The sequence below is a fragment of the Myotis nattereri genome (genome assembly GCF_964212035.1).
Source record: "Myotis nattereri genome assembly, chromosome: X".
Lineage (NCBI taxonomy): Eukaryota > Metazoa > Chordata > Mammalia > Chiroptera > Vespertilionidae > Myotis > Myotis nattereri.
The window spans coordinates 23,862,024-23,875,046 of NC_138078.1; the positions used below are offsets into that span (position 1 = coordinate 23,862,024).

The 13,023-nt window shown below is 31.6% G+C and overlaps 1 protein-coding gene across 2 annotated transcripts in view; it reads right to left on the reverse strand.

Moving 5' to 3' along the window:
• Positions 1-13,023, reverse strand: part of DMD (dystrophin) — a 2,781,977-nt gene that overhangs the window by 1,400,673 nt on the left and 1,368,281 nt on the right. The window lies entirely within an intron of this gene.

Genomic DNA, 13,023 nt, shown 5'->3' on the forward strand with positions numbered 1-13,023 from the left:
TGAGAAACATAAACCAAAAATATATTTGTCCAACCTCCTGTTGCTAAAATAATGACATGCATTATGTTTCCATATTATACTTTATGAAAGTTTTGAAATACACTAGGAAAGTACCTGAGGATGCAAATAAAGACAAACGTTTAACATTATCAGAGCTGAATACACATGCAAGACAATGCAATTCATCATTCCGTTTTTTCAACAAAAGTCAATTTCCATATAGTTGACTGGGCTAATTGTTAATATTTTCAAGTTGAATTTGATCCTGTTTTAAATATTCTTATATAAATACCATTTGGGCAAATATGTCTTATCAGAAATTGCTTCATTCATCAAATACCAGTAACCTTAGTTACAAATGCAGAATTGTCTCCTTATCCTCATAAAAAGTGCATGACTATCTGCTCAGATATTTCAAATGACATCTTTAGCATGGAGAAATTGACAGGCATGTTCTCATAAGATAAACAATGCCATTGGCTTGCCCTAGAAATGCTTTCTTTGTAGCACAACAAATTCAAATGAATGAAACCAGAATATTTCACATCAAAAGATCTGAATTATATATTTTCCAACCTTATAAACATCACAGTTTAATTTCAAAATTCATAACGCGCTTAATCTCAAACAACTTTAAAATACACTGGTTTTCCAAAAAAAACACATTTGAATAAAACTGATGAATGATAATATATTGAAAATCAAACATATTCAAAGCAGTGGGCAATATTTAATTATAAAAATTCAGTTAAAATATTCTACTGATCTTTACTCTGTGCTCAATTTCTTTGCATTAAAACACTGGAAAATATTTTAAACTCGATAGCTTTTGAAAACTCATAGATGACATATAGAAATATTATTTTCTAATAGAACTAAACATTTTATATTTGTAAAACCAATTCAGGAACAACCCCCAGTGTCTTATGCCAGGATGACTGCATTTACCAAGTTTGGTCCCCACCTCCCCTTCCCCAGCACATTCCCAGTCACATTTTTCCTTTATTAGAAGTCATCTCCCAGAGGACAATAAGTGTTCAAGGATAAGACAAATATCTAAAGGTATTTAGTTACTAATAAAAAAGTGAATAATCAAATGCTATTTACCAGGACACGACTGTCACCTGCAATATGAATAAACACTTTTCTTCTAGGCACTACACATGCCAGAAAAGATTTATGGGCTCTTTTTTCACATGAGTGATTTTCAGTACTAGTTTTTAAATCCTAATGATCATTTGTAATTTAAAATATCATATTAGGTTCCTGAACCAGTACAGAATATGCTTAAAGAATTTTAAATATGCTTAAAGAATGTTACAATGTGTGTATAATTGATGCACTTCTAAATTTAAAAATCATTTTATTCAAAGTGTTATGAAAGTAAAAAGTTTAATAACTTTTAGAACAATAACTACACAAAGTTAATGTGGCAGTATTTTATATTATTGAACTGTTATTCACATTTGCTAATACTTAATAATAGCAACCATGCTGCTCCACACATTTTTGTGACTATGTGATAATAATTAATGTTTAAAATAACTTTTATTGAGTACTCGGATGTCAAAATAACATGGATCCATTTGCTTGTTTGTTTGTTGTTTTATTTTTACTCCTATACCTGCTTCCTCTCTTAGCTCATCTTCTCCCCATATACTCAAGTATAGTGGTTTCAAAGTCTCAGAACTCACTTATATGTGGAATCTAATGAACAATATAAAGTAAAAAACAAAATAGAGCCAGAGACATGGTAGCATGCAACAGACTGAGGATTCTTAGAGGGAAAGGGGGAGAAGGAAAAGATTAATCAATTTCAATTTGAATGGATATATGCATACCCCGTGGACATAGACAATAGTGCGGTAAAGGCCAGGCGTGGGGTGGGAGTGAAGAAGAGTGGGGGTGGACGGGGACATCTGTAAAACTTATATGCATATGCATAGCTCCTGGACATGGACAATAGTGTGGTGAAGGCCAGGGGTGGGGAAGAGTGTGTAGGAGGGAGGAGACATGTGTAAAACAACAATAAACATTTAAAAAATAAATAAATAAGGCTCAGAACTTGGACCTCTGTATCTCTTTCTCAATTCTCCTTCCCTAATAAATTGTATGATCTTCCAAAAATTTAACCATAGCTTTCATAATAGCTCCCAAATATTCATCTTTAGCTGTGACCTCACTTTTGAATTCCTATCTAAATTCTCCAACAGCCAGCTAAGTTCTCACTTGAAATTCAACATGTCTATAAATGAGCTTATTATCATTCCACCAAACTGCTTGCAACACCAACTTCATACATTCTGTTAATAGATGATCTTTTTTTCCCCCAGTCATTCAGGCTTAAAACATTTGTGATGTCATTTTTCAACACTTTACCCTCATGTCCAATAAATATCAAATAATTGTCAATTCATTCACCATAATCCACTTGCTTTCCATTCCTAGAGATATCATCTCTCCTCTCTTTTCACACGAACTAAAGCAATGATATCCTCACAGGGGTATAATCTCCTTCCAACCTCACCGAATCCAGCTTCACCTAATCTTGCCCCAAGGGCCTTTCTAGTCTTTTATGCAGTTCTATTGGTGAGCTCCTGTTTTCTCTCCCTCAAGGTGCTCTGAATGTTTCTAATGTTCAGTGAAGAGCCTAAACTTCTAAATGAGAATGCCTATTGAATCTGAGTTCCACCATTTAGTAGCTGAGGGAACCAGGACAGGTTATTTGTCCTCTTTGAGCCTCAGTTTCCATATTTATAACATAAGAATAAGAAGAATATCTACCTCACAGGATTTTTATGAGTATCAAAAATGTTAGAATGTTGTCTGATATATCATAAACGCTCAATAAACACTGGTTATTATTTTTTCTATGCATCCATCTGACATAATAAATGCTCAATAAATATTGGCTCTTATTGTTTCCTCTCAAAATCCGACTCATCCATTGGCTCAGTTCAAGACGTCCCTTTTTGAAAACATACTGATAATAACGGATAACATAAATGTTTGTTGACATGGCATTTTTATTTTACCAAGGTGTTTGACAAGCTCATGCAATTCTAATAGTGAACATGGAGAAATTAACAGTCCAGTTTGGTAAAGTTGTGTCATTCTGAACAACAAAAATTGTTGGTTAGTTAATCTGCATCAATGTAGAGCAGCGGTTCTCAACCTGTGGGTCACAACCCCTTTGGGGGTCGAATGACCCTTTCACAGGGGTCGCCTAAAACCGTCGGAAAACACATATATAATTACATATTATTTTTGTGATTAATCACTATGCTTTAATTATGTTGAATTTGTAACAATGAAAATACATCCTGCATATCAGATATTTACATTATGATTCATAACAGTAGCAAAATTACAGTTATGAAGTAGCAACGAAATAATTTTATGGTTGGGGGTCACCACAACATGAGGAACTGTATTAAAGGGTCGCGGCATTAGGAAGGTTGAGAACCACTGACGCAGAGGGTGGTCTCAAAGAGGATTCCATAGGGCTTTGTACTTGTTCTGTCCTGTGCAGTATTTTCACCAGGCATTATTTGGAGACATAAAAACATGCAAAACACACACAAACACATACACACACACACACACACACACAAAAAAAAAAAAAACAATCCACAAAGAGGAATGAGTTCCACAAACACCCCATGGAGATGAGGAGTTTGTCTGTCTTGTTCAGATCATTCCTAGTACATACTGTACACTCATAAATGAATATTTTAAGTATAGTTGGTATGCAATATTAAATAATAATATCAGTTTCAGGTGTACAATATAGTGATTTTCTCAAAAGCTGAGTGAATAAAAATAAACATTTCAAGGAGCTCTTGAATGATCTAGAGTTTGAAATAACATAAATTTCATTGTATAAAATTGAAAAGACCTGGATAGCAGCTGGTACAAAAATAATATAAACAGATTTACAGAAACACTACTACAAAATGTGTAAGTATTCAAGCAAGATCGTATAAACTTAGATTTCATTAGGAGTATGCTTAGAGTCCAGATTTCCTGATCAAAGCCTATTCTGCATTCGTTTAAAAGGTCACTATGCATATTAGGGATTTGAATTAATCTCTGTGGTTCTAAAGTGAACAACCAGAATCAATGAACAGAAATTAATTGGATCCTGAAATTTTGTTTACTATAGGAACAATTGATTAATGTTGCAAATGTGTTTTTTCTTTTTAAAAGCACTATTGTTAAAGTAGTGAGTTTTGCACTGCTGATAGTATACAGTTAGAGGCAGAATGATGATGTATCAGGCTACATGTTAGAAATGATACACTTTGCACATGAATATTTCCCTGAAATTTTATTAACTTACAGGAAATTATTTCCACTGAATTCAAAGGATTTTGTGTATCTATAGCAGAGCAGCTAAACAGAAATATAATGAAAACCATGCATGTAATTTTTAATGTTCTATTTTAATGTCCAGAGTAAAGATTAAAAATATGGAATTAATTATAACATATGTTACTTAACCAATATATCAAAATAGTATCATATAAAAATATAATCAATATAAATTAATCAAATATTTTGCATTTACTTTTTCATATTAAGATTTCAAAACCCACTATGTTTTATACTTACAGCATATTTTAATTTGAGTAGCCACATTTCAAATACTCAATAGCCACATGTGGTTCATGGCTACCTTATTAAACAGTACAGATTGACAGTAACTATTATAAACATGACTTTGAAAATTACCAAGAGCTCATTATTAGTTTGAAATATGTGACAGGAGTAATGTATTACTAATAATAGTCAAACAGTGGATTTAGATAATTTGTAAAATGTCCATGTCATTCACTCGCATTCAGATTTGTTTTCTGAAAGAAATTTTCAGGAAGCCATCTGGGAATAGAAAATCTAATGGAGATGGTTTTGACATGTTATATCATGACTCTATTGCTCATTTATGTGTAATCCTAGGTTGTGTTGCAGTATCTTACATATTTGAATACAATGTCATTTGACTTTGAAGAGTTTATACTTTGCCTCACCAGCAGATTTTTTAATCCTCGAAGGGGGGGAATATATCTTATGTTACTCTGTATAACAAATATAATTATTTTATTTTGTAGAGAAAAGGAGATTATTATGTAAATTGAGTTGTAGAACATCCAATATATTAACTAAATTAACCAGCGACCAACTTTATAACCAAAATATCCATAACTACTCAACCCAATTAGTTTGGCTATGCTACTGGCCTATCAGACCAGCCATTTGACATCTATGTTATTAATACTCTGTTCAGACACAAAAGGTTGGGAAAATTTATGCCTTCCTTAAGACTCACTGGTTCACCATGAGGTCATGACAATTCTAACATGTACTTTTTTGACCAATAAAATTTTATATGTCATTATATGTCTTCACTGTCTTTGTAATTAGCAATTTTTATGAAATTTTATGAAAGAAAGGTATATAAGCAAGAATCCATAATTTAATAGCTCACTCTTGAGTAATCCGAGTTTAATACATATAAAGAATATAATGTCTGCATTTTCAATTCAGAATTATAGTAAATTACTTAAAGAAGTTGAAATCAATGGTGGATAAATCACCTTAACTATTGTATGAAGTACTTCTATTGAATTTAAAGAAAATATATGACCATAGAATGGGAATCACAATTAAATCACACAGTGTTAGTGCACACAAGATATGCTTCAGGCTTTAGAATACATAGAAAATAGTCTAACAAAAGTTATAATGTCAAAGGAGGAAGTATGAACTAAGCATAGGTTTTGAAGTTTAATTTTTTACTTACCTTCTCATTTTAAAAGCTTTAGCATGACTGTGTAGTCATACAAAGTACAAATAAAGTAAAACATAGGGAAGTTTAATAATCAAAGAGAGAGATAAACGGACACAAAAGAAAGAAGAGACAGAGAAACTGAGAAAGACAACACTTTGTTTTCCTTGATTTTTTTAATGTTTCAGATTGCTGAACAGCTATTAGTTGTGCTTTGCTGTATGCTTTAGGATTAATGAAGTTTAAGGCTTTGTTAAAGTTTTAGCATTAAAGGTGAAGTATAACAAGTTTACAAACAATAACAGGCTGATAAGAGCAAATTTAATTACAAATTGATTCACTGTAAACTGGAAGCATTCAAATGCACTCAGGTACACTTTATCATTTTTAAAATGTAAGCTTTCTTTTGGTTAAATAGTAGTCCCAACGTGCATATATACACTAACATAATAATGACTGTGTTTACACAGGCAGTAGAGTAAACATTTGTTAATATGGAATATGTAATCTCAGTCATCATGATAAATGGCCACTACATTCAAATTACACTAAAATCTAAATTGAAAATAAATAATCCAAGTGCTACAGGTTGGTTTAAAATAGCTTCAAATCAATCAGTTTTCTCTTTCCATTCTGTAGCTTTGAAATTTATTTTATCATTACAATATTGTTATAGAATAAAATAAAATAGGAATAATTCATGGAAACTAAAATGAATAAACTTTCAAGGACCAGTACATCCTATAATACAAAAAGGACATACTACTGATAAGATATGAAGAGCTACTAAAATCAAACTATCTTGAGAGGAAAGAAAACTTAACAAAGATAAATAAGCATATTGTAAACATCTATCTAGAACAAAGGTGATCAGATAAAGTAGTTTATAGATTTATTCATTCATTTTAAATTCATGAGAGTAAACTTCAAGAAATATAAGAAATAATACTTAAAAATAAATTTAACTGGTAATGGTGACATTTCATTGGTTGCATTCTTTTGATATTAAGCAAGACATTGGTTTATCTCTGATGCTTTGAGGATAAAAATGAAAATAAAAAGATTACCTCCCCAAATTTGTGAGGCTAATTAAAGGACATTATCCAATATAGCCCTATTGGTTTTTCATTGATGAGATTAATTTCATGCTCACACTTTTCAGAACTGTATACAAAATATTCTGATTGGTTAAAATATATTGTTGGTTCAAGTATCAGTCCACTCTATCTACTTTATGTTAAGTACTATTTGAATATCTTTCTACCTCAAGATTATATGACTTTAGTAGTAGCAATTGAAATTGAAGTGGAAAGGATGTAACTATAAAATATATGGGAGAAAGATGAATTAAAAGCAAAAGTAACATTCTGGACAACTTTATTTTGTCTTCTTTTTATAATTCCTTTCTTTTTCCTCTCTAGAAGTGCATGAAAGTCACTGCGTTTTAAGCGAAATTGAACATGCTTATACTAACACATACCAGACCAACAAATATCTGATGACATAAATAGAGGTAATTAAGTACATGATGAGTCATCATGTTGGCATAGACAAATCAATGGACTGGGATCTAACGTTTTGTAATCAAGCTATCTAACTGAGAACTTGAGCAACTCACTGGCTCTTACAGCCCCCTATAAATATTTGAAAGCCCCTGGTTCAAGGCATGGTTACTTTTGTTGGCTAATTGAAGAAATAATTTTCTTTTTTAAAGGATCACAATCAGGAATTAACAAATAGCTGTAATCATTTAAAATATGCTAATAAGTAAGACCCAGTAAGTTCTATCACATGACACAGCTCACCAAAGTCAATTAAGATCTACTTTGAAAACATTTTAGATGATTACAAAAGGAAATTATTATCAAAGTTTCAAAAGAATGAACCTTGCTATAGTGATAGAAAATTCAAATGTGAAAAGGTATTGTTAATCTAAAATATTATTAAAAATAATTCTGTTGCTAGGTTCATTTCATATTTATTTCAGCAAAATAAAATTAGCAGATATAGTATTACATAACTTGGGTATAAATCTGTTACTATTATTTCAGGGTTTCAGCTGTAATTAATACTGTATAGATTATGCAATATCTATAGATCTTTGCCTAAGTTTCCATCTATGCTTTCTGTTGTAATTTATTTGTAGAAATTTTACTAAAAAGCATATATATATATGCTACAAGAATAACTGTACCAATTGACGGATCCTGTTCTCTTCTATCAGAGAAGGTGCTTAATTATAAATTGACTACAAAGGGAAAAAAGGTCAACATATTTGTATTGATAATGCTAGTTATTGAAAATTAGGTTTTAATTAAAATGTTCAAATCCAATAAACCTTATTTTGACATCCTAGGTCACATTTGTAAGATATATTATTTATTTCCCACTGATATTTAGGAGAGCCAAAATATCTATCTAAACTATTGTTACTATATTTTTACATTATTTTTCACTTACAAAACCACTATTTAAGAGAGCTTAGACTCACTTATGTGTGTCTCTTTTTTCCTGATATAGTCTACAATATATGGGAAACTCACTGGCTTTTTCATAGCCATATATATATATATGAAAGTATCTGGTCCAATGAACGATTACTTTTGACCTGCTAACATGGATTGGAGGTAAAAAAAACCTGACAATAAAACTATGAATATTTACATAGATGACACCAGATTGTCCAAATCTCAATGATTTTAATGTCCATTAGAAAATTAAAGGAAATATGGCATTTCATACCCTATGACACATAAATCTTAATAAAGAGAAGGCAGAAAACAAGTTCACCTTTTTTCTAGTTAGTACCGATTAGAAGGCCAATAATTAACATTCCGTTCCACAGAAAAGTGAACTATTTCTGTCTTTATAAGAGAAAACATTATAATTGAGCAAATTATGTATATAAGTTTCATAATATCTTCTAACAAAGCAATTGCCCATATTAATAGGACATAGCTAGGAAAAGTCTGTTTTAATCAACATTTTTTTGAAACTAAGTATTACAATGGGACAAATATATCTTGATGCACATAATATATTATGATTCTTATAATTCATATGCAGACTTTCATCTAAATAAGTCTTGAATCCTAAGTCATTTTCATATGTAATACTTTAACTCTAGGCTAGTTCTCAATGTCTCTAGACCAGTGTTTCTCAAAGTGTGGTCCCTATATCATTAGCATGGATATCACCAGGAAACTTGTTAGAAATGTAAATTATCAGGTCCTGGCCCAAGGCCTACTGAGTTACAATCTCAGGAGGGGGGCAACAATTTGTGTTTTCACAATTCCTCCAGTAACAAAGGTTTGAGAGTCACTCTTCTCAACTGTCACTTCTTTTCCATTCCCATAGACACCTCTTTATTTGAGATAGTCACTGTTTCTCATCTAAATTATTACTATGGCTTCCAAATTGGTTTCCCTACCTCCTGTTATAATTCGGTTGAATGCTCTTCACAACCACTATTGAAATAAACTTTCAGTAGTGTACGAAAAAATCCATCAAGGACTCCTCATTGCCTACTAAATTAAGCATAAAGTATTAGATTGGTTGCCATGACCTCTGCACACTGTCTAATCATCCTTTTCTGTCTTATGTGCAACTAAAGCTTCATGCTCCATACTCTATATTCTGTACGCAAAAACAACCTACTCTCCATTAAACACATTTAAACTTTATCATAAGTTTATCATAAATTGTTATCTTCTCTATGTTGCTAGAGAGGCTACTAAATTCATTCAGCACACACTCATTCTCAGCCCAGTATCCATGAACATATTTTACTCAACCATTAAACAGTAAACTCCTTGAATCGCTAGTAAACTCCTAGCCATATAAGCACCAGAATGCCAAGCATTGTGACCTGAAATAGTATATGAATTTTAAGAGTTAATTCAAAGTGTCCCCTTTCCCAAACCCTTCCTTCATTAATTCTTTAAGATCTATTCAAATATCATCTCTCTCTCTAATTGTTGACCCCATCTTCATCTTGGCTTATTAGAAGATAAAGAAGGGTAGAGCTGACATAAACCACAGAACTCAGTAATTTATTTTTGCTTCCTCTTTCCCTTTCTATGCTTCTGTCTCCAGTTACTTTCTTTTCCTGATAGTATCCCTCCCCATCACCCTGCTATGCTACCATGTTCAGATGCCCTAAAGCAGAAAAAGTTGAGACATGATGTCTTTCCCATTGATTCCACTGACTTTAACCAGAATTCTGAAATTATCACTGATTAACTTTTCTAATGATTCTGATCATGTCTGTTAAAACTTCCATTCCTCAAACTGACTTCACAGAGATTAGGAGGAATTAAGCTTTTTTGAAGTCATCAGATACTACTGATGAACCTAAATAAAATAGGAAGAGGTACTATTTCATGTATTTGAAGGATTGTATGTGGGGTCAGTAGAACTTCCTAGCACTTCTCAAATTGGTCCACTTGATAATCTGTAAAACTGGTCCTTGCAAAGGAAATAACAAAGAGGTATTCTTAGCCCCAGCCCATTCCAGAAGAGACCAGAAAGACAAATTAGCTATTCCTCAATTTAATTTCCCAATACATTTCTGTCTCAATCCTCAAAATTTGGACATTTGAGTCTAGATATATAAAAATGGAAACAATTATTGATGTTAATGGTTTTTAGCATCTTTTTATCTATGTAACAATTTATAGATTTTTGAATGTGTGCTTTTACATATCTTAGATCATTTGATTCTTGACACAATCTTGAGGTTAAGATAAGAAAGGCATCATGTTACTATATTTCTAACCAGAAATGAGGGTCTCATTGCTTTCTGGATTTGGGAATTTCCTCCAATGGACAGCCCTTGCAGGAGACAGAGACTTTATATTCATCACCAAATAGTGAATTCAGGCATTGTTAGTGAATTTCAGGATAAACTTTTGCTCTACTCAATTGCCCTTTCCAGTTGACCTTTAAAAAGCATCCTGAAATTAGTTCTTATACCAAGTCTGTTATATCCATATTCATTCCCAACCTACTTTTATTTATTTACTTTATCACCATAGATTATTTCCTAGGTTATTCTTTTAAGTGAAACCTACCCATAGACTCAATCATAAAAGGCCATATTCTAACCCAATCTTACCTAACAGAAGCCCTACTATATAATAGGAACTTGACTTAGAAATCAAAGGCCACCCCTGAGAATTCCAGCACTTCCAGAATTACTGTACTCCATAAACCAATACACATACAATTCATTATTTTAAATCCCTTACTGTATCAACAAAAGGTCACTGGACTGTCAAATTTTAGAAATGCCAAGGACTATAGATTAGTCCTAGTTTTCACTAATCTAACCCAGAAATTTCCCACCATGTTCTATGGAATAACTTGTATCTCCTGAACCCCATTATTAGGCGGAGATAGATAAAAGGGCAGAAACCCTACCATCCAGTAACTTGCTAATCCCTTTTATACATTCTTTTTAAAATAATAACTCCTTTTGGGTGTGGCAAGGTAGTTCTCCTTTTAAAATCCACTAATCTAATTCAACTCCTTTATCTTATAAACACTGAAATGAAATTGCAGAGAAAGCACATGTTCTGCCTAATCCTGACAAAATTAGGCCTCAGAATCAGTCTTCTATCTACACTATTCTTCCTATGATACTATGGGATTGCTGGGAGTAACCTTAATCATAAATTGAACATCTCCATGAAGTTAAACTAGTGTTAAGCATATTCTATGATTTCAATAAGTATTTAAGTTTGTGTTTGTAAACAGATATTTTTACAGCAAGTATTATTTACATTTTTGTATATTTCCATACTCACTAGCATAATGGATACTCAGTATCATTAGCTGATGAAATGAATAAATAAGCAAATGCTATCATGATGATAGAGCATAATTATCTCTTCAAAATCCCCAAATGGGGTCACTATTGCACCCAATTGTCTTTATTAACTTAGCGAAAATGAAATCTTAGAAAGTAAAACTGTGATTGTCTTTTCAATTAATATATAATTGAAAATATTGATTTAAAATTGCTTATGCCTTTCTTTAGTAAGGAAAACAAAGGACGTACATCAAGTGGTTCACCTGATGCATGATTTCTGAACATATACTGACAAATTTGTACAGAACATGGAATGAAAATCACAAATTTCTCTCGGCCATACTAAGCCAGCTGCTCTTGGTGCAGGATGAATTCTACCCATTCTTCCAAATCTACAAATCACAAACATGTAACATCTTTTATCTCAACCAACTGTTGACAGAATAAAGAAAATAATAACCTGTTTTCTCTTAAATGTTCTATAGCTTAGTGACACTTTATATACATATATAGTGGGAAGAACACAAAATTTAGCAATGGATTATTGGCATTCATTTCTCAGGTGACTGAAGTAACATTGCTGTTTGTTTAGATAACACATATTCTAGGGCTATCTTCAGAAATAAAAACAATTATCTCTTTAAACAGCAGAGTGAATTCTTACCAAAAAAAACAACTCTGCTCTGAAAATAAAGTTTCAAAGCCTGTCAGATATTTTTCAGGTGAAAATGCCTTACTTAAAATAATATATAAATGCATACAACAAACTAGTTAACTCAAATATTACAAAGAAGAAGCAATGAATTAAGATAAGCTAATACCATTTTGCTTTGGGAAGGTGAATTTTGAAGGGTAGCTATGTTTTATGTGCATAAAGTATTTAAAATTCACATTTTTGTATATTTTAGAAACTCCTTTAAGTATGTACTATTATATATAACAGTGATACATTGTAATGCCTTAGAAAATGCAGCAATTGTAAACCATGCTATAATTGTCTCTCCATATTTATAAAAGCAATTTTTCAAATGTATTCTATTTTTCCAGGAATCAAGACTTACCTCACAAATAGTTCAATATCATTTTCTCACAAATAGTTCAATAACATTTTTCTCATTTAAGATTATTTCCAGCCATTATCTGTATATGTAAATACATGTTTCTTTTACACACATTTTTATATTTAAAAGTATATATATATATATATATATATATATATATATATATATTCAAATTACATTTTATAAATTTGGGGGTAATTCCTTGCATGCTGCCATTTCCCCCCAAAATTGAAAATTTAGAATACTGCATTAAGTATTTTTGCATGCTACCTATTATTTAAGATTTTGTCTTTTTTAAGTGTTACACAAATATAAAAGGTTATCATGCAAAAGTTCCATATCTCCTGGGTCTCCATTCAATT